Source organism: Sus scrofa, chromosome 6 (assembly GCF_054392235.1).
Source record: "Sus scrofa isolate SSC_HxYL_T2T_F1_AM1 chromosome 6, Sscrofa_HxYL_maternal_Yorkshire_Landrace_v2.0, whole genome shotgun sequence".
In the NCBI taxonomy this organism is placed as follows: Eukaryota; Metazoa; Chordata; class Mammalia; order Artiodactyla; family Suidae; genus Sus; species Sus scrofa.
Genome location: NC_139388.1, coordinates 150568663 through 150595195, shown reverse-complemented (window position 1 = coordinate 150595195; position 26533 = coordinate 150568663). Strand labels below are relative to the sequence as shown.

General features: G+C 44.2%; 1 long non-coding RNA gene across 14 annotated transcripts in view; it reads right to left on the bottom strand.

The window, feature by feature from the left end:
* Positions 1–26533, bottom strand: part of LOC102162079 (uncharacterized) — a 111601-nt gene that overhangs the window by 12183 nt on the left and 72885 nt on the right. For 5 of the 14 annotated variants that reach the window (XR_014808057.1, XR_014808046.1, XR_014808058.1 and 2 more), the window contains one exon: positions 1366–1476. The exons of 3 other annotated variants lie outside the window; for them this stretch is intronic. This is a non-coding gene — a long non-coding RNA (uncharacterized LOC102162079). Of the gene's footprint in view, positions 1–1365; positions 1477–16852; positions 20360–26533 lie in introns of those variants that run through there. 6 more of the 14 variants (XR_298679.4, XR_014808051.1, XR_014808054.1 and 3 more) reach the window with 3 other exon arrangements.

The window sequence follows — 26533 nt, the reverse complement described above, 5'->3', positions numbered from 1 at the left end:
CTGAGAAAACATTTGTAAGGTTGATGTCGGAGAATATTCTGCCTATATAACAATAAAAAAAGCAAGAAAACCCAAACTTAAAAAAAAAAATGTGTGACTTCACTCGACGCATCTAACATTAGGAGCCTTGATTGTTTCTTTCAAAATATTATTTGGGGCTTGTTCTAAAAACCAACTCAACTTATTCTTTCCATATGCACACACATATATGTATGTATAGTGTTGGGGAAAAAGGGATTTAAAATGACAGTCTTTGACCTCACCGAGCCCATAGCTAATGAGGCTGGAGGCAGGTAAGTGAACTTTTCCTTACTATGCAGTGGGGAAAGTACGCAGTTAGCAGAAAACAGAGGGTGTTATGAAATCAGAGAGAGAAGCTTTCGCTAGGTTTCCTTAAGGAGGTGGAAGAGCTGTGGCAAGTATTCTGGGAAAAGCTGAGTAAAATTCTGCAATTGCTTCACAGTTTAGTCTGTCTTTTAAGATTTGATTTAAATCAAGCATGTCTGTGCTTGGCAAGCTTGTGCATGTGTGTGTGCTGGCCACATACTGCCTAACACATGGGATTGGCAAAGAAAAAGTATTTAAATATTTGATAAGTCCACAGCAATTTATACACACACAGGGCCATTTAATCCAGCAGAAACTGTCTTCAACTTTTTACTTTGTGCCTTGATTTCTCGCTACACACTGCACAGCACCTGCAGCTGCCCTGGCCTGGACCTGATGGTTGAAGTTTCCTCTCAATCTGGCTTACAAACTTCTTACTGACACACCTGCCTTTGGGGTTTTAATGGTGTCCAAGGGCTGTCATAACAAATGACCACAAACTTGGTGGCTTGCAACAAGGGAAATTTATTCCTTCACAATCTAGATGCCAGGATTCTAAGGTCAAGTCCTTGGCAGGGCTGTGCTCTCCCCAAAGGCTCTGAGGAAGAATCCCCCTTGTCTCTTCCAGCTTCTGCCTGCTCCTTGGCTTCTGGTTTCCTAACTACTGCCTCTGCCTCTGTCTTCACATGGCCTCCTTTTCTGTGTCATATTCTCTTATCAGGACACCTGCCATTGGATTTAGGGCCCATTCTGATCATCTAGGATGATCTCATCTTAAAGTCCTTAATTATATCTGCAAAGACCTTTTCTTCCAAATAAGGTCATAGTCACAGATTCTGAGGGCTAGAAGGTGGGCATATCTTTGGGGGGGACCCACAATTCAACTCTCTCGAGGCATTTCCAGCAGGGTCAGGACTAGGGTGAGGAGAGTGAGGCACTCGACTCAGCTGCAAAATTTAAGGGAGCACCCCCCCAAAAAATCCTTAGCAATATAAACAAAGAATAAATTAATAATATGAATAAAATTTGGGGTCATACCTGTGGCATGCAGAAGTTCCCAGGCCAGGGATCAAAAGTGAGCCACAGCAGTAACACAAAACATAACAGTGTCAATGTCCAGTCCTTAACTGCTAAGCCACCAGGCAACTCCTAAAAATAAATATTTTAATAAGACATTTCCCAAAGTCAAAATGAGTACCCAGAGTTCCCACCATGGTGCAGTGGGTTAGGAATCCAACCGCAATGTCTCAGGTTGCTGTCAAGGTCCAGGTTTGATTCCTGGCCGGGCGCAGTGGGTTAAAGGATCTAGCATTGTCACACTTGTAGCCTAAGTCACAGATGCAGTTCGGTTTCAATCCCTGGCCTGGGAACTTCCCTATGCCATGGGTGTGGCCATTTAAAAAAAAAAAAAAATATGAGTACCCAAAGTCAATCATTTAAAAATATTAAAATGTTAAGCAAAGATAGGATCAGTGGTGTTATTGATTTTTTCTTTTCAGTTCTCTAATATGGCTTAGCCTGTCACTCACTTCCAGAAACAATGAAGCCTCTGATCCATAGTGAGAATGAGCCACCATTTCCCCTGTCACAATTTCAATCACCCTTCCCAGAAACACGGCTCCCAGGAGCTTTGCTCAGGAGACCAGGCCACGATGCACTGGGCTTCTCACTTCTAAAGCAGGCTTGTTTGTCTTATGAATTGTGCAAACACCTCCTGAGAAGCTAATTAAAATGGAAGCCCATGCTGCCAAATCCGGGAAGCCTCCGAATTAGCATCAGGAGGCTGCCAGAAAGTGTTATTAATACACACACCCAGCCTCTCACTGTGGCTTATGGGGGCAGAGGGCTCTGAAGGACAAACTCTGAAAGGTGACTTTAAGGTAGAAGGTGCTAAGCCCCACTGCCAAGCACAGCACGGGGCAAACAGAAGGCACTCAATATGTGCAGAGAGGAATACTCGACTTGTGGTGCATGGATGGGCTTTAGGAACAGACATAAACCTGAATTCCCTACTTCCTAGTATCACTAAGAAAGGAGAAATTCTATTTGCATGGGATTTGTACGCTATCACCCAAAGCTAAATTATTACTATTGATTATGTAATGCTAAATGATCAGTATGAAAACAATAATGTTTAATGCTAAATAACCAACATGAAGTAATAACCATAGAGAAAGTATAATGGAAATATGACTACATTAAGAGTTCCCATTGTAGCTCAGTGGGTTAAGAACTTGATATTGTCTCTATGAGGATGCGGGTTCAATCCCTGGCCTGATTTAGTGGATTAAGGACCTGGTGTTGACACAAGATTTAGTGTAGGTCACAGATGCAGCTCAGATCTGATGTTGCTATGGCTGTGGTGTAGGCCCCAGCTGCAGCTCACATTTGATCTCTGGCCCAAGAACTTCCATATACTACAGGTGCAGGCATAAAAAAAAAAAAAAATATGATCACATTTATAAAAATATAGCAAAAACAGTTTAAAATATGTGGGAATAAAGAGGAAATAGGTGTGATAAGAAAAAAACTGGAGGCATTACTTAAAGACACAAAGGCAGAATTTTCTAAGTGGCAAGTTACATTATATTCCTGGGTGGTAAACTCAGTGTCATAATGCTCTAAATTCACTTCAAGTTTATATATGATCTTAATGTAATTTCAAAAAAGAATCAATGGTAATCAGGGAGGGGGGAATTTAACAAACTGATTTTAAAATTCATCCAGTAGGTCAAAGTAGTGAGAACAGCTGAAGAACTTTTGAAAGAAAAAGTTAGAGACAACATGAACTTCCAAGTAATTAAAACTATTATAAAATTATAATAATTAAGATGAGGGGAGGTGTTACAGGATAAGAAAATGGAACATAAGTAACAGAAAAGAAAGATTAGAAACAAGATTTTATGTATGACTTCAACATGTGATAGCGACTTCATATCAAATCATTTTTGAAGGAAGTCTTAACATTGTTCAAACATGGAGCTGTTTGTTAATTTTTAGAGAAAAATGAATTCAAATTTCATATTATATGTGAGCTAAATTTAAATTGGTTATAGAATTACAGTTTGAATGGGCTATTAGAAATTATAGAAGACTATCTTATGTCAAGGTGGAGATTGAGTTTCTAAGCATAAAAACAAGGAAAGAAACCACAAAGGAAGATATTGATCAATACCCCTCCCTAAAATTTAAAATGTGTGTGTTAAAAATTTACCATGAACAAAAGTAAGGAAAACTATAAATGTAGAAAATATATCACTTAAATGAAAGGCAAAGGATGTAATTCCTTATACCATAGGCTTCCCAAAGATCAATGGGGATGATGTTTAATTCAAAATGAATAAGTGATTATCGAAAATCAATAAAAGGTGAATACTCAAAAAGTGGGAAATAGAGAATTTAGTTTTAAAAAAATCAAAATGGCCAGTTTTCATATGAAAAATGTTAGCCTTATAAGTAACAAAATAAATGCAATTTATTTTAAAAGACCAAACCCCATACTGAGACTCCAGTGAAACTAGTACTCCTATTCTCACACACTCAGTTCTGGCAGAAGTATCAATCAATGCAACTCTTCTAATGTGGACCTGGGTACTACACACCAAAAGCCTAAATATAATTCTGATCTTTTAACTTAATAATTCTATTTTTTAATTGAATATTTTATTTCAAGGATTTTTTTTTTTTTTCTTTTCAGGGCTACACCAGTGGCATAAGGAGGTTCCAGGCTAGGGGTCCAATTGGAGCTACAGGTGCTGGCCTACACCAGAGCCACAGCAATGCCAGATCCTTAACCCTCTGATCGAGGCCAGAGATCAAACCTGCAGCTTCATGGTTCCTAGTCGGATTCGTTTCCACTACACCACGACGGGAACTCCTAATAATTCTATTTTTAAGTGGAATTTATTAGGAAACTGAATTAAGTATACACATAGCTTTGTAGATATTCATTCTATAATTTCATGACATTCATTATAATATTATTTATATTGGCAAAAAAGCTTAAAACAGTCTCAATATCCAACAACATGGAGATAATTAAATGATAAGACTATGATACCATTAAAATAATATTTTTGAATAATATTTAATTATATATGCTAATATATTTAGATTTGCATTTATTAAAACAGTATAATAAATACATAAAACAAGAAACACACTAAACACACAAAACATGCTACAAAATAAAGAATGATTAACACCAATACTTTAATATCAACTTTTTCTGGGATAAGAGTTTGACTGGCTTCTGTTTTATACTTTTCCATGCTATTCAAATTTTCTACAATTAGAATGCACTCTTCTATAATCAGAAGAAAAAATAATTTTAAAATATATTTAAAATTCTTAATCCCCAGTTCATAGGATGCCAGCACTTGAAAGAGCCTTGACAAGTACCTGACCCAATTCCCTCATTTTTCAGATAAAGAAACCAAGGACCCCGAAAGCTAAATGATTGGAAAAGCCAAAGCCAAGTGTTACTTCCCCCCCCCGGGGGGGGGGAGGCGGAAGTTCCTGGGCCAGGGATCAAACTCTACCATAGCAGTGACAAAGCCAGACCCTTAACCACTAGGCCCCCAGGGAACTCCAAAGAGGCCAAGAGCTCTTTGCAAGCATAGTAGGTGTGTCTCTTCAAAGCCCAGGCTATTTCAGAGAGTCCCTTTGCAATCACAGAGCTCTTGGGGACGTGGAAGGCCAATGGCAGTTTTCCCATTCATCTCAGTTCTGGCCATTCCTGCTTGATACCTTATAACCAGAAAGTGAAGAATATAACCAGGACGCAGGGATTATGGGCATTTGAAAGCAGGGTGGCAGAGGGAAGGAGCAGGAAATGGACAGGGCAAGGCCCAGCCCCTGACCAAGGGGTGTGCTGGTCCAGAAGAGAATTAGAAGCACATCCTGAGGCATCACAGCCAGATTCATCAAATACCTCCAGCCTCAGACCTGGACCAGCCTAGACCTTCTCAGGAGGAGCATCTGGATTGCTAGGACCACACTTGCTGCCTTAGCTGTGCCTTTTCTCCTCATGCAGTTGAGAGTGGACAGCAAACAGATCTATGGCTTCAAAAGCAAAGGATGAAGCTGAGACTAAAGCAGCAGAGGAAGTGGTAGGATTTTGCTGCACAGGGTTCACAGCTCAGGGACGATCTCCCAGAAAGGCTGCTAGGAGACCTGGTCCACAGCTGCTGGGTGGAGAGCTGCCCACTGAGTTCCTGGTGGTGAATGGGCTTAGCTAGAAGTGGGGGCCTGTCTTCAGGTCCCAGCTCCACCGCTTCCTCGTGATGATGGGTAGGGTGCTTATCCACTCCAAACCTCAGTTTTTTCATCCATAAAATGAGATAATAATAATAATCCCTACATGGTAGGGTCGCAGAGAAGATAAAATGATATATTACATTGAGCATGAAGAACGCGGAATGGCTATTATCTTTCCTTCTCTTTTCATCTTCCCGGGAGCCAGATCCATTACTTGCATTTATATTAGAAAAGGAAAGGGGAGTTCCCGTCGTGGCGCAGTGGTTAACGAATCCGACTAGGAACCATGAGGTTGCGGGTTCGGTCCCTGCCCTTGCTCAGTGGGTTAACGATCTGGCGTTGCCGTGAGCTGTGGTGTAGGTTGCAGACGCGGCTCGGATCCCGAGTTGCTGTGGCTCTGGCGTAGGCTGGTGGCTACAGCTCCGATTTGACCCCTAGCCTGGGAACCTCCATATGCCGCGGGAGCGGCCCAAGAAATAGCAACAACAACAACAACAACAACAACAAAAAAAAAAAAAAAAAAAAAAAAAAAAGAAAAGGAAAGGAATAAATACACTACTATCTGTTAAGTCTCTGCCCCACGCTTTACACGAAGTACCCTCTTAATCTCCCCCGGGGGCCCCCGAGGAGGGCATTAAGATCTCTCACAGAGAAATTGTAACTCAGGGAAGATAAGTCACTTGTCTAAGATCTTAAGCTAACTTGAAATAAACAGAGAATTCGTTTACCTCTCCAACGCCTGTTCCCAAGATTCCCCCAGCCCCAGGCCGTGCTGCCTTCCCAGGCCCAAATCCCCACAAGGTCAGGGCCACCAGCCCCTACACACCTGTTCCCGTGGGAACCAGGCTCCTCGCCCCTCAGTCACACGGACCTGGAACACGGCCCTGGTTTCACAGGCCAAGCTGACCCAGGCCAGGACATAGTCAGATGTGCCGTTCTTGGGCTCGGGACTGCTGTGGGTCCCAGACAGCCTACTGACAGAGAGACGCCACACCCAGAGTCCACCACCACCTAGCCAGATGTGGGATTTCGGAGGCAAGCACTGATTGGAAAACTCCAAGTGTGTTTCTATCCCACAGAGAGCTTCTGGAGCTGAAGGAAGCCTGTCGGGGCACAGAAAACACAGAGAGAGGAGGGGCTGGGAAGGATGGAGAGGAGGTGGGATCACGTGTGGTGGAGCCTGTGGTGGGGTGGAGAGCCCGGGGAAAGCTTTCACCCCAAACATCCTGCAACCCACTCTGACACGGCTTGGCCCTTTCCCTCCACAAAGGCGGAAGCTGAGGCTCCCGCATGCCACAGAGAAGCTGCTTCATGCGACAGAGAGAACTGAGCTTGCACTTCTGTGAGCTCTGCCTTCCAATTCTAGTTTCTCTGCTTGGCTATGTGGTCTAGGACATGTGTCCTAAGCCCTGTAATAACTCAACAACAACAGCACATGTTCCCTGAGCGCCAAGGCCACCTTGGGCCCACCCTTGTCCCTTGGAGCCCGGGAAGATTCTGACAATCAAAGGCCCAATGTCAGAATTTCTTTTGCCGTGATGGAGCCTGATGGAGGATCAAGTGAGAAAAAGAAAGTATATGGGAGTTCCTGTCATGGCTCAGTGGTTAACGAATCCGACTAGGAACCACGAGGTTGAGGGTTCGATCCCTGGCCTTGCTCAGTGGGTTAAGGATCCAGCGCTGCCGTGAGCTGTGGTGTAGGTTGCAGATGCGGCTTGGATCCCATGCTGCTGTGGCTCTGGTGTAGGCCGGCGGCTACAGCTCTGATTTGACCCCTGGCCTGCGAACCTCCATATACCGCAGGAGCAGCCCAAGAAATGGCAAAACACACACACACACACACAAAGCATATTTTAAAAATGAATCATGCTATGTGATAATTTAGAAAAATACAGGGTTAAAAGTCTCATCTCCTACAAAAATAAAATCTAGATTTGTTCAGAATTTATGCATAAAAGAAATTAGGAAAACAAGCCAGAAGGAAATAGAATTAAGGCAAATCTACATTCTAGCCTTTGGCCACACACACACACACACACACACACACACACAAAAGAAGAAGGTATACAGGTATGTGTGACTGGGTCACTTCGCTGTACAGTAGAAAATGGACAGAACACGGTAAACCACCTATAATGGAAAAAAATCAAAATCACTAAAAAATTTTAAAAATGAAGAAACTGGAAAACCAAAACCAAAACCAAAACCAAACCAAAAAACACCCCTCAGGGTGAAGCTATGTGACAGAGGTTCCCAGACAGACATTTGCGATGGTTCTGAAGAACCAGTTTGATCACCAGGAGTCCCTCCTATTCAAAGGAACAGCGCTCCCCACCCCTGTGCTGGGCTTGGAAATGCACTGCATTTCCAGAACCTTGGGCTTTGCTCTCAAAGAGCCTTGGATGTGTTGAAACTCTGTAGAATTCAGGGGAAATCTGTGCTGGGTCAGAGCCTGTGCCGTTATCCCTTCGGGAGTTTCCAGCTCTGTGTGGGCTCGATGTCAACAATTTTGGTCAAGGAAACGCTAGAGCTGATCAAGGGCCAAAGTGCTCTTTACCCAACCCAGGTTATTGGCAAGAAAACGCACAGTTTACGTTTTTATGAAAGAAAGGGAAAGCCTGAAAAATCTCCCAGTCCACGTTTGTCTGAGGCTGGGTGTATACAGGGGTTTCACATGCATCCTCTCACTTGGCTTTCACCCCGGAGACCTGGCACCTGATCCCGGGAGAAGGGAGAACTGGGAGATTTTTCTGGCCAGGTCATCCATGGAAAAGCAAAGCTGAGAGATTTTTCTTTTTTCAAAGTTAGTGATCTTTTCACTGCCTATGATTCCTTGCTCATTTTCCAGCCAAGAGACAGTATCCTGTAGGGGTCTAAGAGTATAAACTGACTGGGTTTAAATCCTGGCCCCATCATGATTAGCTGTGTGATCTTGGGAACGTTACTTCACCTCTCTGAACCTTGGTATCCTCATCTGTAAAATGAGGCCGGCATTCCCATGGTGGCTCAGCAGGTCACAAACCCAACTAGTATCCATGAGGATCCCTGGCCTGGATCAGTGGGTTAAGAATCTGGCATTGCCATGAGCTGTGGTGTAGGTTGAAGATGCAGCTTGGATCCTGAGGTGCTGAGGCTTGGGGTTAGGCAAGCAGCTGCCGCTCCAATATGACACCTAGCCTCCATATGTCACAAGTGTGGCCCTGAAAAAGCAACAAAATAAAAAAAACCAAAAAATAAATTTAAAAAATGAAGCTGATAATAACATGTTTTCTTTATAGGGCCCTTGGGGGATTAGAATGGGTTAATATGTGGGCCGTGTAAGACCATGGACCATAACATGATGTCAGCTATTTTAATCTTATATCCTGATTGAAGAAACACACCGTTGTTTTCCCAGGTATGCAGTATACCCTGGGGGAAGGAAGAACTCTTATATAACAAGCCAGTCTCGATGCTGGGCCAGTGCTTCAGATTTATTCATTGTGTGTCCCCAGGAATCCTCTGAGTGAGGGATTTTACAGATGAAGAAATGGAGGACTCGAGACGTTGAGCCACGTGACAAGTGTTGCATCACTACAGAGCCGAGACCCAAATCCCAGCCTGGCCCCACCATGTCCGCTTTCTCCTTTATCAATCTGTCCACTGCCTGGGGTAAAAGCCGAGCAGCCCAGCGAGAGGGCAGGTGTGACACCACGTGACTAGGGGCCTGACCTGCCTGGGAAAGGGGAGTTGCTCTCTGCCTGGTGGTGTGCCATTTAACAAAAGCATTATTTCCAGATAGGTCCTCTGCATGATTAATACCTAAAGTGCCCAAAGCACAAAGGAAGCTGGAATTCAGGAGACTCCTGTCGTGATTTAGAATCTGAAGATATCGGGAGTTCCCGTCGTGGCGCAGTGGTCAACGAATCCAACTAGGAACCATGAGGTTGCGGGTTCGGCCCCTGCCCTTGCTCAGTGGGTTGACGATCCGGCGTTGCCGTGAGCTGTGGTGTAGGTTGCAGACGTGGCTCGGATCCCGCGTGGCTGTGGCTCTGGCGTAGGCCGGTGGCTATGGCTCCGATTCGACCCCTAGCCTGGGAACCTCCATATGCCGCAGGAGGTTAGCAAAAAATAGCAAAAAAAAAAAAAAAAAAGAATCTGAAGATATCGATCTGTAGTTGGTTGTTTATTGTCTACCTACGGAATGCCAGGCACTGGGACTACAACTCAATGGAGAAGTGATAGAATTGATTAGAATAAGGACATAATGAACGCATATTCACGAAGCATGGTAGGTTGCCTGAAAGAAGGTTCTATAGAGTTAAAAGCCATCGGTGGGTGTCTGATCTGATCTTGCTAGGGCTGAAGAGAGAGCAGGAGGACATCTAAAGGAAGAAATGCACCAGATGAAGAAGATGATAAATATTACAGAGAGAAAGGGCAGCAGGCTCAAAGGCCCTGAGGGCCAAGGGAGCAGAGGCTATTTGAGGAAATGAAAGATTCTCCCTGTGTTTAGAGGATAGAAATAGAAGGGAAAAGAGATTCAAGATGAGGCTGGAAAGCTAGGAAGGGGCTAGAGTGTGCAGAACTTTGGTGAGCACATAGAATTAATCGTTGCTCTAAGAGAATGGAAAGGAACTTAATGAAAAAGTATTAAGGAGCTCTCATTGTGGCACAGCAGAAATGAATCCAACTAGTAACCATGAGGTTTCGGATTCAATTCCTGGCCTTGCTCAGTGGGTTAAGGATCCAGCGTTGCCACGAGCTGTGGTGTAGTTCACAGAGCTGCTCGGATCTGACGTTGCTGGGGCTGTGGTGTAGGCCAGCAGGTGTAGCTCTGATTCGACCCCTAACCTGGGAACCTCTGTATGCCGAGGGTGTGGCCCTAAAAAGCAAAAAAAAAAAAAAAAAAAAAAAAAGGTATGGAGATTTTTGGAGTTCCCGCTGTGGCACATTGGGATAGGAATCCAACTGCAGCAGCTTGGATCGCTGTGGAGAGGCAAGTGCAATTCTGTGGCCCAGCTCCGTGGGTGAAAGGATCTGGTGTTGCTGCAGCTGGCAGCAGCTGCAGCTCAGATTCAATCCCTGGCCTGGCAACTTCCATCTACCATGTGTATGGGCATTAAAAAAAAAAAAGATTTTTTGGTAGATTGTAAAAATTCAAGTTGTCTGTTTAGGAGATAGTCTATACAACATCATATTGTGAAGAGATGGCAAATAATCTTCCACTAGCCTGCCAACTCTGGAAGGTAATGAGTGGCCATGAGAATAATGTATTGGGGACTCTGGGTGCATCTGGACCCAGTGGGACTAAGTATGGTTGTCCATTCATGGTGGAGGCCTGGGAGAGGCGGCCGCTGGCTGCTCTAACGGAGGCTACGTAAAGCCCAGTGGTTCAGATGGACCCAGGTTTGCATCACAGCTCTGCCCCTTGCTGTCTGTCAGACTGTAGGCAGCTTACTTAGTAAGGCAGCATCTCCGTTTGCCAAGCTGTAAAATAGACAAAGCAGCACTTACCTTCAAGAGATCTTTTGTCGGCAATTAAAATGGTAAGCAATTCAGCACATTACGGATTCCATAATAATAAACTTCCTTTGTATGTAAAGGAAATAGGCGAATATAATCATGGAATAAAAGAAGTTGAAATTACCATAGCGTGAGAAGGAAAGGAAAAATAGAAAGGCCAATTTATTTAATCTTTTCACAGAAGCATTTTGACCTGTTTTCTGTGTACCGTGAAAACTCTTAGCACAGGGAACTGACAGCCAACACGTAGGCTCTGTTGAATCAAGCTTCCAGAACCCGGAAGAATGTCTTAGAGACTACACGCTGGCTCCACGTACGGAACAACCACGTGGGCAGCTTTGTGTTTTGCATTTATTGACCAGGTTTGGTAGTTGGGGTCTCAGCCCATTCACCCAATTTTGCAATTAACCTAGTTGTCTAAAATTAGACTGCATTATTTTCAGGAGTTCCTATTGTGGCTCAGCAGAAAAAAATCCCACTGGTATCCATGAGGATGCAGGTTCGATCCCTGGCCTGGAAGAGTATGTAAATTCAGGTGCCACGATAGACGAAATCTTAGACCCTGAAGCCAGTTCTGAGGTTGTCCACCCAAAAGGCCTGAAAACAGGAAGCAATCAGGAGCCCACTGGGGATGACTCGAAGCCACAGAGGATAAGAGGGTTGGGATGCTGAAACTAAGAGGGGACTTGCGGAGAAGATGTCTTCAGAGGGAGTCTTTAGTCGGCTGACGGTGCCAGCCACCCCCAGGGGTTCCACAGACGTATAACCTGAAATAGGCAAGAAATAGAAAAGGAGTACAGACTTCCTTTGATTCACCTCCAGCCTTTAAATGCAAAGCATTGTAACCTATAGGGTTGAGAAAGCTGGCAGGTCTGATGACGGAGCCATTTTTCTATACTCTCTGACATGTACAGAGCAAGTTTCCAGAAGACTGGGAATAAGCAAATTTTCTCATTTTCAAAAATCTGACCTTCAGAACTGAAAAGCCAGTGCCACTGGTTTGGACAAAACCCGAGAGTATATTTCTCAACGTTTAGGCATGAAAATGGTCTTTCCTGGGAATCAGCACTTGTCTAATAGGATTATTGGAGCAGCTGAATCAGGAACATGCGAAAAAATAATGTATTCATTTTGTTCGTTTGTTTCTTTTATGGCTGCACATATGGCATGTGAAGTTCCCAGGCTAGGGGTCGAATTGGAGCTGCAGCTGTCAGCCTATGCCACAGCCACAGCCGTGCCAGATCCGAGCTGCGTCTGCAACCTACACCACAGCTCACGGCGATGCCGGATCCTGAACTCACTGAGCGAGGCCAGGGATCGAACCTGCATCCTCATGGATACCAGTGGGATTTTTTTTCTGCTGAGCCACAATAGGAACTCCTCAAAATAATGTAGTCTGATTTTAGATGGAGATTTGACAACTAGGTTAATTGCGAAAATGTGGGTGCAGTGAGAAAACAGAGTCATAGTCGAAAACCACCTTACCCACATCCCTTCATGGCTTCTTAGTCTAGATGAGTCTTGTTAGACTCATGACATAGGACTGTGCTCCTCAGTCCTGGCCAAAGGTTAGAACAAACAGGGGAAATTTTAAGACACATCAATACTGGGCCTTACCCGCAGAGGCTCGGGTTTGTCTGGCACTGCCATCAACCATCTGTATAATTCAACCACTCTCTAGCATTCTAAGGTGTACGGAGGGTTAGCCCTATTTCCTTAGCATTGTCTTCTTGGCCACAGACTTTGAAATATATTTTTAAAGAACATGTTGAATGAAGACAGAGAAGCCACTTGTGTTATCGTTCCGAGTTTTTATGTGCTTATTTTAAACTTGATTCCATCACTTCCTATTGAAATAAGCATATAAAAACTCTACAAGCTAGAAAAATAAGCATAGGCACTCACAAAAAGAAATGTTATGAAATTTCATGTGAATCAAATGCGTCAACACATTTAAAGAGCTTAAAGTAGATTCAGGCACTTAGTAAGTGGGCTCAGTACCGCTGTCACATCCAATCCTCTTACCGTATAAGGTCAAGTCTATCTCCTTGTTAGAAAAGCTGAGGCCCAAAGAACATGGGCCTTTCTACCCTGAGGTCATGAAGTAAGTGGCAGGGTAAGTGGGAGTTAAACCCAAAGGAGTCCAACGCCCAAGCTCTTATTTACTACCCTGGGTATTAGCGGTAAATTTGATTTTCGGGCTGAATAGGATGCTAGAAATCGCGTTATACATTTTAAAGACTCAGAGAGGTTAACTTGCCCCAGGGCACATAGACAGTGGTAAAACCAGGACTTAGAAGTAAGTTTGATTAACACACACACACACACACACACACACACACACACACACAATGGGAGGAAAAATAGAAAAGGAAGGGAGAGAGGAAAAAAGGAAAGGCAGGCAGGCAATTCCTATGGCGAGGGGCCTCCCCAGATCAAAAGAAATCTGGGAAGGTTCTGGCTTAGCCCACAGAAATGGATTGCATTAGAAGAGAGTTCTGGTTCTGATTAGGGAAACCTCCAAGGAAGCTGCTGAGAAATGCTCACAAAGAGGTCCTTCTGTGTTCTTGAAGACAATAATGGATTTTCCTGAGCGGAAAAGTTCAATGAAAAAGGTGAGCCCCCATGTCAAGGAGAGCATTAAGGGGTAGGAGTTGTTTTCATTGGCAAAGCAAAATTCCAGCCCACAGATAGGGAGAAGGATGCTGCAGGTGTTTTATAGTAAAACAAAACCTTTGACAAGGAGATCGTTCAGAAGGACTGTCTAACGTGAACTGTGGCTCACTAGTTCTTGCCTCTACTTGTTCATGAAGAAATTCTGGGTTCCAGAGCATGTGGTTAGGAGTCCCCAGGGATGGGTATATAGGGGAGTCACACATGTACTTATGAATGAGTTTTGGAGGTTTTTTTGATTTTTATTTTTTTGGCTATCATGTTGCTTCTACTCCATTTTTCCTCTCTTCCAGCATTCTCTTTCCATGAGACTTTCATTCCATGTGATGGAGTTGCCTCTGCCACAAGAGAGCAGGGGGATTAAATGAGATGACACATAGCAGGCACTCAACACATCAGAGTTAGTTGTAATAGTAGCATCCACACTGGAGAAAAATGACTCTACCTGTTCCTTCTGCCGATTTCAACAAGATGGCCCTGGGAATGAAGAGGGACCAGCAGAAGTTTGGAATATTGGAAGGGAAAGACAGTCCTTTCCTCCTGATGATGGTGATTCAGACTGTAAATGGAGAAGGACAACCCAATCGGGTTGCAAGAACAATTCTAGACATGAGTGTGTCACAGTGTCTCTTAAACCAACTCCTGGTGGACCCTTGACCTAGAAGCCAGACTCCTCCAGCCTGCACCTCTCACTCAGCTCCAACCACCTTGGAGAACGAGGTTAAAGACAGCCATGCTCAGAGGGTTCATGCAGAGGATCAGGGCCTGAGCCAAGAGCTCTAGACCTGTAACCTCACTTAAGCCTCACAACAGCCTGTAAAGCCAGGACTCTTACTCACATTCCTGTTGAACAGAAGGACGGCTAAACAGTCTAAGGAATTAAAGAACCCACCCAAGGAAGAATCAGTTTTCTGATTTCCAAGTCCTGTCCTTAATTCGTTTTGACACCTCAGGAATCTCTGGGGGATACACAGCACCTCGTCCTGCAGGAGGGCCTCCTGCTGTTCCCTTCATCTGCTCACACCCTAAAATGATCCCCACATTTTGGCCTCTTTCAGCTCTTGCCGGGGTGCACTCTCTCCCGTGGGAGTCTCTGCGAGGGATGAATTTAACTTCCTGCTTTTGCATCTTTGCTTCTGAACCAGATGGAGGACTCATATGACTCTGAGCCTCGGGTCCCTAGGGAGAGCCTGTGCAAACACCAGCTGCCACTGTGGCTCCTTTGGTCCGCACCCTCCTAGGAGGGGCCCAGACCTATGCTCTGAGGGGCTGAGCACATTGTCCTGTTTTAGGTACAGAAGCAACATCTGGGGGTTATCTGCATTGACTAAGATGCCTACTTCTCTGTAGGAAAAGGCAGGCCCGCCCTCACCATTCCTGATATAGACAGGCCCAATGTGGCAGAGAAAACCACCAGCAAGGGGTGGTGCTGCCAAAAGATACTGGCTTTCCCATCCCAGCTCCATTTCCTATTTTCTTCTCTCTGGAATGCAGCAGCATCCACCAAAGTTTATTCTGCACGCTGACAAGAAAGGGCAATCTCAGCAGAACCTGCATTCACATCTTGGGTTGGAATGCTTGATCAGTCCCCCAGTCTGAGGCAGGATTTCTCCTCCAGGCCTCTATGTAGGCCTTTGAAAGCCATGTCTAGTTGAGCCGCCCTGTGTTTGAGTTTCAAACTTCTAAACCCTGCATCAGCTGCACAAGCAGAAGTCTCCACTTCCTCGAATCCTCATGGCCTTTCAGAAAAATTTGCCTTGATCCCATTTATTTTAAAACTCTCCTGGGAGTTCTCTACATGGTTCAGCAGTTAATGAACCCAACTAGGATCCAGGAGGATGCAGGTTCAATCCCTAGCCTCACTTAGTGGGTTGGGGATCTGGCATTGCTGTGAGCTATGGTGTAGGTTGCAGATGCAGCTTGGATCCCACGTTGCCGTGGCTGTGGCGTAGGCCAGAAGCTGTAGCTTTAATTCAACCCCTAGCCTGGGAACTTCCATGTGCCTGGGTGTGGCCCTGAAAAAGCAAAACAAACAAACAAAAACCTCTCCCTAGAGTTCCCTAGAGTTTATATGAAGCTATACTAGGGATTTTGTACGAAGATAACTTTGATCCTTCTCTGTACAGCAGACCTACCCCTTGTCATCCAAACCCAATATAGCAAGCAAGCCAAACAATGCTGAACTCAGAGAGACTATGTTGAAATCGCCCCAAATGCCATTGGTCAGATTCCCTGGAGATTCTTGGAGAGCATTCTCAGGAACAACATCTATAAGGGTAGGAGGGTCAGGAGATTGGACAGAGGGAGAAGTTGAATTACAATGAAACAGGGAGAGCTTTTTCTTTTTTTTTAAGGGCCTCACCCTCAGCAGATGAGAGTTCCCCATCTCGGAGCAAATCAGAGCTGCAGCTGCCAGCCTACCCCACAGCCACAGCCACACCAGATCTGAGCTTCGTCTTTGACCTACGCCACAGCCCACAGTGTAGAGCAACACCAGATCCTTAACCTACTGAGCCAGGCCAGGGATGGAACTCACATCCTCGTGGATACTAGTCAGGTTGGTTACCACTGAGCCACAATGGGAACTCCAAATTTCAATGAAACAGAGAATTCAGCTGATCCCACGGGAGCACTCTGAAGCTGGGAGGACCCTTCTGGGATGTCCTAAATTAGCTTCTCTGTAACTTTGAACCTCTGCGTGGACCCACCCCCAGGAAGGGGGTATGTGGAACCTGGCATGTGGCCGTTACCTTTGGCTGAGAGCAATTGTCCAAGAGGCCCTTCAGCAATCAACACTTCCATCCTCTGGGGGAGGGTACTGAATGTCTTTGTTCTGAAGGCAGTTTGGGGGTGGCACTTCACAGGGGCCACTACACACGTTAATTCTGTCCCATGCTGGGAAACAGAGTTCTAGAGAAGGGAGGTGGCTGGCCCAGGGTCACATGGTAAGTGATAGAGTAAAGAGCAGCACTCGGCGGTTCCCAAGGCAATAGAAATAAAAGTAAAAATAAACAAACGGGGCCTAAGCAAACTCATAAGCTACAGCACAGCAAAAGAAACCATAAACAAAATGAAAAGACAACTTACCAACTGGGAGAAGACATTTATAAACCATGTGACTGACAAAGGTTTCATTTCCAAAATACATAAACAGCTCAAATAGCTCAGTGACACTCAATAACAAACCAACCAACAAACAAAAGAAACAACCCAATCAAAAAATGGGCAGACCTAAATAGCCATTTCTCAAAAAGAGACATGCAGATGGCCAATAAGCACATGCAAAGATGCTCCACATCACTAATTATTAGAAAAATACAAATCAAAATTACAACAAGGTATCACATGGTCAAAATGACATCATTAAAAATTCTAGGAGTTTCCATCATGGTGCAGCAGAAACGAATTTGACTAGGAACCATGAGGTTGTAGGTTCAACCCCTGGCCTCACTCAGTGGGTTAAGGATCTGGTGTTGCCATGAGTTGTGTGGTGTAGGTAGCAGGTGCAGATTGGATCTGGCGTTGCTGTGGCGGTGGCATAGGCAGGCAGCTACAGCTCCAACTAGACCCCTAGCCTGGGAACCTCCATATGCCATAGGTGCAGCCCTAAAAAAAGACAAGAAAATAAAAATTCTACAAATAAATGCTGGAGAGGGGTGGACAAAGGGGAACCTTCCTACACTCTTGGTGGGAAGGTAACTGGTGCAGCCACTATGGAATTTCCTTAAAAAACTAAAAATAGAGTTGCCATATCATTCTGCAATCCCACTCCTGGGCATATATCTAGAAAAGATGAAAGACCTAGTTAGAGAAGATACATGTCCCATTGTTTGTAGCTGTACTATTTATAGTAGCCAAAACATGGAGGCAACTTAAATGTCCATCAACAGATGAACAGATGAAGAAGATGTGGTATAGAATTTCCCTCTGTGGCTCAGTGGAAAGGAACCTGACTAGTATCCATGAAGATGCAGGTTTGATTCCTGGCCTTGTTCAGTGTGGCTCAGATCCAGCATTGCTGCAGCTGTCGAATAGGCCAGCAGCTATAGCTCTGATTTGACCCCTAGCCTGGGAACTTCCATATGCTACAGGTGTGGCTATAAAAAATTTTAAATAAAAGAATAAGATGTGGTATATGTATATCTTTTTTTAAAATTTATGTATATTTATATATGGTATATATACACATGATGGAATACCATGCAGCCATAAAAAAGAATGAAATAATGTTATTTGCAGCAACATGAATGGACCTAAAAATTATAATACTAAGTGAAATAAGTCAGAAAGAGAAAGACAAATATCATATGATGTCATTTATATGTATCACGTATATGAACTAAGAAATCCTATAAATGAACTTATGTATAAAACAGAAACCTAAAGACATAGGAAACAACCTTATGGTTACCAAAGGAAAAGAAGGGGGGAGAGATAAATTAGGAATTTGTAATATACAAATATACACACTACCATACATAAAATAGATAAATAACATCTTACCGCATAGCACAGGGAACTACATTCAATGTAGTTCATATTTGTAATAAATATGTAATAGAAAAATATGAAAAAGAATATATAAATTTATACGTGTGTGTAACTGAATCACTTTTCTGTACACTGGAAACTAACTCAATGTTGTAAATTAACTATACTTCAATTAAAAAAAAAAAAAGAACAGCACTCAGGACTGTGAACTTCTAAGCAGTACTTTCCCTCTCATACCAATACCTGTATTATTTGCTAAGCATCTCTGTCTGCTCACCAACATGTTAAGCACATGATGTTGATTTTCATATTAACTAATCAGACCAAACCCCCAAAAGTGGGCATTATGATCTTCATTTTCTAATGGAGGAAACAGAGGTCTCAAAAGCATTTAGTAGCCTGGCCAAGGGCCTGGCACACATTACACCCCTCCGAAGCCTGTCCTCATAGCCCCCAGCTCTATCCCCGGAATTCAACCAGCCACTCCCGCCCTAGTGCTGCACTTCATGCTGTTGCTCTGATGGTCAATGCTGACACAAAAGCACAAGTTATCCTTCCCTGCCCAGCAATCTCACCCCCGTGACAACCACTCTTTGGGTGCCCATTTGTGTTCCCTTTCTGGCACATTGCGATTCCCATGCTTAATTAATGCGATGATTTTTTCCACTGTATCCAACCAAGGATACCAAGGCTCACAACCCTGTAGACTGAACATGGTTTCAGCCATTCAACAAATATTTATTGGGTGTTCTCTCTGGGCAGCGCCACACAAAGGGGTTTGCATTCCTTCACTCAGAGTGTGCCATGAGGTCAGTACTCTGCTCCCTGATTCATAAATAAGGAAAACAGAGGCTTAGAAAGTTCAATTATTTACCCAAACGCACACAGCCTGGATTTAACCTGCTTTGCTTTGACAGCCCTGTCTTCACTCACTGGCTGTTATTAAAGAAATATTTATTCAATGCCTGCGCAGTGCCCAGTCCTTGCAGACATGTGCTGGGGACAGAGGTCCACTGGGGACACATGCTCACACTCCCTGCCATCATTGATACTGCCTTCTAGGGCAGGGGTCATGAAACAAATGCCTGTGGGGGCTTTGAGGGAAGGGGTCGTGTGGGGAACACTGGGGAGTGGAGAGTTAATCCCTTATTTCCGGGGGCAGTGGCCACTCAACTCCAGGCAAATGTTGCTCTGTGAGAATATGGGCCCAGAGTGGCCAGATTTTCCATTGTTAGATGAGCCAGAAACCTGCATTCTATGTGAAATAGCTTGACGTTGTAGAGGTGGCCCCAAACCCAACAATTCTGTAATCACTAACGGGGGCTAAGAGTCACATACAGGCCAGATTAAACCCAGGAGTCCACAAATGCCATTGTACACTGAGGCTCTGAGCAAATTAGCTTGCCTGAATCCAAAACGATCTTACACTGAAAGATCAAGGGCGCCGTCCCCTGTCCCCAAGTCTAGGGATTTTGTCCATGTGACAAAAAGCTTCGCATCGGTCTCTAACTTTTTCGGCTACAGGAATCCTCCAGCCTCTGCAACCATCTCTCTCATTCCTTGAAGCTCCCTTTTTCCTGAGCCCAGGCTATTAGCTGACCCACTTCTGTCAGGAAATAGCTTGATCGTGGGCGTCTGCAAACAGTAAGACAAGGCTACGTGACCACTGCTCAGCGCCTCCCTCCCCCTCCCCGTTCCTGCTGCCACCAGATGGTTCTGAGATAATGCCATGTCTTTCCTGCAAGAAACAACATTCCCGGGCCATGCTGCTGATCCCCCCTGATGGTCCTGGGAATGCAATTTCTCAGCCTCTCCCCTCTTGTCATCGCTTCCCCTGTCTTATCTTCAGAGGACTGAGGGGGACCTGAGCTGGTCACTTTCCAAGGACAGTCAATTATCCCATGCTGGGCTCCCAGCGGCTCACGTAGACGGTAGAAACATGCAGTCTCCAAGTTCCGGCTCGCCCATGGATGCTTGCATTGTATGTGTGTGACCACCATACCATTCTCCAAGTTATATATGATACCCATCTCACGCCTCTTCTCTCTGTTATGAATCCTGTTCTTTAATCAGACAAGTGGCGTTCTTGCCTCTCACGAATTCCCTGGGAGACAAAAACAAGATGATCTTAGCCCATAAACCTGGCATCCAGCCAAGCTTTGACTTCTGATCCCAGCCCTTTCCTCAGTCCTCAACCTGATTCCAGCCACAGTTAGACAAGATCTCTTTCTAGCCCTGATGATGACAGAAGAGGCAAGGAGTGGAGATACAATCCATAGTTACTGCCTAGTCCTGGATAGTAATTAGTAGGAGGGAGTATTAGCCCTAATCCTGGATAGTAATTAGTAGGAGGGAGTATTAGCCCTAATCCTGGATAGTAATTAGTAGGAGGGAGTATTAGCCCTCGGAGGTGCGATCATTATTAGCTGGAAGAAAGAACTGGCAGGAAAAGATGACATCGTTATGCTGGATCATTCTTCGTATTAAGTGTGCAACTGACATGCAAAGATCTGAGGATTCCAAATCCAGAGACCATGGAAGAGATTTTGAATACATTGGTTGACACAGGGCAATCTAGGCACTTGAGTTTTTCATATTTGAGGCTTCAGTTACTCTCACCCTACCCTCCAAAAGCCATGTTATACCACCATTTAAAAACTTTGCTGAGGAGTCCCCATTGTGGCTCAGTGGGTTAGGAACTCAACCATAATGTCCATGTCCATGAGGATGTGAGTTCGATCCTTGGCCTCGCTCAGTGTATTTAGTATCCAGTGTTGCAGCAAGCTGCAGTGTAGGTCGCAGATGTGGCTCAGATCCTGCACCGCTATGGCTATAAGCATAGGCTGGCAGCAGCAGCTTTGATTCAACCCCCTGGCCAGGAACTGCCATATGCCACAGGTAAGGACCTAACACAAAACACTAAAAAAAAAAAAAAAAATTAAAAAAACTTTGCCAATTCAGATCACACTGTGAAAGCAAATCATTTAATAAATGAATGAGCTTAGCTGACTAACTGGCATCAAATTTTATCTATACTCACCACATGATTTCACTAAAGCCTCACAAAGAGCCCTGCTGGGCAGATATTTTTAGCCTCATTTTATAGATTAATGTATAGGAGATCATGGGCTGGGGCAATATTATTGAAAATGAAGATTTAAGAAAGTGTCAAAACGTTGTCTCACTTCCATGTCAAGAGTCTAATGGACTAATTTTCCTCTTCTGTACTTGAAACAATCCAGCAGAAAGAAAAAACATGAGTGCAATAATTTGGAGAAAGTCTTAGAACTGTAACACAGACACCAGCTGAGGCCTCTGTAGACTATAAAATCTCCTTAAAGCTACTATAGCCTCCCATCCTACCCTTAGGAGAGCTTCCTCCCATAGCCAAGGGCCCTGTTCTCTGCACGTTTTACTTCTGTGGTCAGCTCGCCTGTATACAAGCACCATTTCTATTCCTTTGGGAATATCCCTAGGCCAACTCTTTCAAAGATGTCCATAAAAATCCAAACAAATGTTTTAGGATTTTGTAGACTTGGTAGAAGTTTTTTTTTGGGGGTGGGGGGAGGCTTGGGGGGGTGGTAAAGAGGAGATACACAAAGAAGCACGCAGCTTGCTCCCATTTCCCTCACCCTGCCTCCCTCCCCCCCTTTTCCATATTCATTCTCCCAGCCCTCTGAGAGCTACAAATCAGTGCCTCTTACACAACTCCTGGTCATTTTCTCTAAAGCAGCACCAGCCAACTCTCAAACCTCAAGAGGCTTAGATTGGCCTCAAGTGAGGCTATCAAAGTGTTTTCCTGTGAAAATGTTCTTGTATCTGCTGCTGAGAGAATTAAAAAAAAAACAACAAAAAAAAACTCTCCCTTTGGTGTTATAACCATGAGAACTGTCCTAAAATGGAACAGGCTGCCCCAGGAAATAGGCAGATGGATTTCTCTAAGCTAAACACATAGAGAAGCATTTAGGGAGACACTGGGGAAGGATCTGGATGAGTGATTCTGCCAAACTATCTTTAGGATCCTTTCAACCTAGAGATGCTTTAGCGCAAGAGTTCTGAGCACCCCCCAGACTTTGACAGCAGACTGATGGGGATCAGAGTCTTGCACCCCACCTCTCACCAGCAGCAGGAGTGTGGGTACCCTATCTACCCCCTCCATGACTCCTTTCCCACATCTGGAAAATGCAGGTGATCATTTATAAATGACAAAATGTTTCTCCACTGTTTCACACAAGGCCCTCTACATGGTAATAGCAGCATAAAAGAAGGCTGCTGGTATGGTCTTTATTTCATTATCACTGTTTTGTTTGTTGGTTGTCCAAGTCAGAGAGGCATCAGAATTTAATGAAAACCCAATTAGGAGTCAAAAGAAATAAACTCTAGTACCACTTTTTCTATAGATCATCTGAATGCTGCTCAACATGCTACTTGACCAATCTAGGCCTCTTTCCTCATTTGAAACTGTGGGGTGATGATCAGGATCCTCTTTGACGACTTCACACAGTTGTCATGAGAGATGAGAAAATTTATGTAACTGTGTTTGGAAAATTTTAGTTATCTTAAAAATTGGTTAAAATGGCAGCGTTTGCCACATCTGCCTTAGATGCCCATCCCACATTTCTTGAGTCCTCAGTGTTCCTGAGTTGACCCCAGCTCATCTGGGACCCACCTAGGTACACCAGCTTATTCATGGTCCTGAAGAAATAACCCTAAATCTCCTCTACCATTAATCCCTCCTCCCCACTTGAAAAGTTTACTGCTCAGTGGTCCCTATTCGCTGCTGGTTCAAGAACTTCTTACTGACTTTGTAAACCATCATTCTCTGAAAACATATTTGTATTTTCAATAGGAGTCTTCTAGAGACATCATCCCATGGACCATCAGGAAGATAAAGATAGTAGAATTATTTTAGAGAAGATGGAACTACTGATGTAGAAAACAGCCTACTCCATCTAAAGGAAGGCCAGTTCCCCTCTGTTTTATGTCCTACGTAAGTGTCTATCCAAAGCTCCTGTTGATCAGCTGTGAGCTCAACGGACATTCATGTCCTTGGGACAGCTTTCATTTTATACCAAACTACCTCTTCTGCATGGCCAGAAGCAGAGGCACAGATGACCTTGAGACACCAGGTGACCTTGAGACTTCCCTTCCAATTCTTGCAATCAAATATCAAAGAGATTTTAAGATAAGCAATTACAACTCTTTCTCATTGATTCAATAACAAACATTTACTGAACTCCTACCGTAAACCAGGCACTGGGCCAGAATCTGAGCACGCAATGCAGAATAGATGCAAACAAAGGCCTAAACAGGGTGCTGACCTCTTTCCATGAAAGTACCATTAATTCCTAATAGTTAAAAGAAAAATATAAAAAACTTTTTACGTGCAGTTTCTCATTTACTTTTTCAGATAACTCTGTGATCTGATAACTTATCTCCCCATTTAACATAGGAGGCATCTGAGGCTCTGAGGGCTGGAGGCAGTTGCATAATGTTAAGGAATCATTAAGTAGTACAGATGGAATTTGAGAGAGCAGGTACATTAAGTGAAAGGCAAGCTGCTCATCCTTAGTCTCTGCCACTCATCTCTGGGATTCTGGGCCTGTTTAAATCACTCATGTAAAATCACTAGTATTAAATGATGAACTTGCCCTAGTCCAGCTCATCTGCCATATACCCCCGTCCTCAGCCCTTTGCTCTCTTTGCAGTGTTAGCCAGGCTAAGGCACATGCAAAGACAAGGGTGGATTTGCATGCTAAAAAAGGCAACACAGACCTGAGGGGTGTGTCACCGGCTTGAGTCATGACCTTCCTCTTCACCAGAAGAGCCCTGATTTCACAGTACATTTCAGAACTAAAATGGGAGATTCATGCACAAAACAAGAAGTCTAGTATTAGAACAGCCTTGAAGCTCCTAGGCTTCTTGGCTAGAGACAATAACTTGCTCAGAGGGCTTTTCACTCCTTGTTCTGAGTCCAGAGAGGATGGTAGCTATCTGCAGTTTCCATGACAACCACTTTTTGTTCTATAAGTAGATCTGCCCCAAGCACAGTAGAAGCTTGTCATAGCTTCTTAATAAATATTCACAAATGACGGATCGATGACTGGAAATCTATCTCCCTTCTCCAGTATACAGCTTACTCATTCCCAAGAGTGAGTGCGTTCCTAAGGACTTTGGGGGAAGGAAATTTACTCCAGCATTCAAGGAAGCTATAGAAACAGATTTAAATCAAAACTGTCTATGCTGCGACTGTTCAACTCTTTCTAAAAATAGTATCTAGCTAGAATTTCTCTAGGCCAAACCAGCTTGGATCTTAATAACTCTGTATCAAAACAGTATTTCTCTGGCTCTTCCCCCACCTGCTGTTGCAATAATTCCCACTTCCTCAAACTCCTCTCTGTTCCTTCTGGGAGTCCCCCAGGAAATTGCCCATCGCATGTAGTGCTCTTGACCACCATTTTCCTGTTTTCCTGTTCGGGCAGGTGGCAATGGTGTTTTCTGTCATGACGAATGCCAAGACTCCATGATATGCCAAGACCTTGTTCCTGGAGTGTGGTAACCTCTCCATTCTAGATGTGAGCTGGCTTTGGCAGTCGTCCTTCACGGGGACACCTCCTTGGAGGCCCAAACCAATGGTCCTCCGTGTGACCTTGGAACTGTATCCTGGGGCGACTACAACTTAGACCGCCAAGCTGCAATCCCTGCTACGAGCCAAAGCAGGCAAGTAACTGCACTGGGTTTTTTCCAGGTGGAGCTGGACTAGTCTGGATTTGACCGAAGAGGTGCTACCAAGTGTGCTGGCAACATTGGGGTACAAGTAGTTAAGCTAATGCGGCCTCTTTTCTGCCAAGTGATTAAAGGGAGGAGAGCTGAGCTGGTTGACTCCCTCTCTTGGGAAAGAAAGATAGAGCAGACATGTGGGGGACAGGCCCTTGGTGGACTGAGGGACATAAGTTCTCTACCTGAAGTTGAGACACACTTCTGCGAAGTGAGTTTATAAGGGCAATGGAACAGATGATTTGAAACAAAGGTTCTTGCAGATGCCACATGTGTTTGTTATTCCCTGCCTTGCTCCACACAGCAGTTGAAGTAGCTGTCAGGGATATTTAAAAAGAGCAAAGAAATTTAAACCAGAAGCACAAATAAGTAAAAAAGGCAAACGCGATCAAGGCCTAAAATGGAGTTGAAATGAGGCTTTCGCAAACACATCGCTCAAGAGGGTTTAAGGTTCCCAGCATCAATATACAAAAAGAAAACCTGACTAGCGATGGGGTCCCTAGATTTCTCAGGATTTATTTTAAAGTTCTCAAGAAAAATAGCTATTCCTGATACCGAATAGAAATAGATTGCTCCCAAGAGGGCTTATTAAGTGAATTCCATGAGTAATTCTAGAAAATGCTGTCAACAAAACCAAAAAAAGCGCTCAGTGGGCAGACGTGATTGTAAGAATCACAGTGCTTGAAAATGAGATTATAGAGTTCCAGCCAGAAATGCTAACCTCTTGCCTTCTTCTTCTGCATCCCAGGCTGGCCTCTCCCTTTGATGGTTTTTCCCTCTATTTGGCCCTCCTCTTTCTACCTCCTTTTTTTTTTTTTCCCCTCAGTGTCTCTTTCTCTCCTTACCACTCTCTCTCTCTGCTTCTCTCCTTCTCTCTTTATCTCTCTCCTTCTGTAGAACTGTTTTCTCTTCCTGTCCTGATGTTCAGAAAAGATGTTGCAAGTTATGTGCCTTAAGGCTTTGAGTCAAACCTACGTTCGGGCCCAATTTCTATCTCTAAATCTTTAGCGAGTTTATCAAGTTCTAGCTAAGAGGATCCCATCCAGTCTCCAGACTTGAAACACCAGCTGTATAGGCATCTCTCAAGTTTGTGCATCTGGTCCTGATGCTTCTCCCCTGAAATCCCAACTTTTACGTCCATCCAGCCAATGGCATCTGAGCACCTCCACTCAGATCCAGGAAGACCCTCTAAGGGGCCATCCCTAAATACCATAAATTCTGAATTTTTCCTCCAAAGCTTTCTCCCACCCAAGTCTCGTGAAGTGACATCTCCCATTACTCGATCTGTTTTCATTCCCACCCCTCACCCTAGTTGAATTCATTTGGAAACCTGCTTCATCTTCAAAATAAACCCCCAAATCCAGCCATGTCTTTTTATCCTTCATACCTTAGTCCACGGCTAAACTATCTACATAACCTTCCTATTTCGAATCTTGCCCCACTTCCAGGCTACTTTCCACATAGCTGCTGCCATAACCTAGTTAAAACTAAAGTACAAATG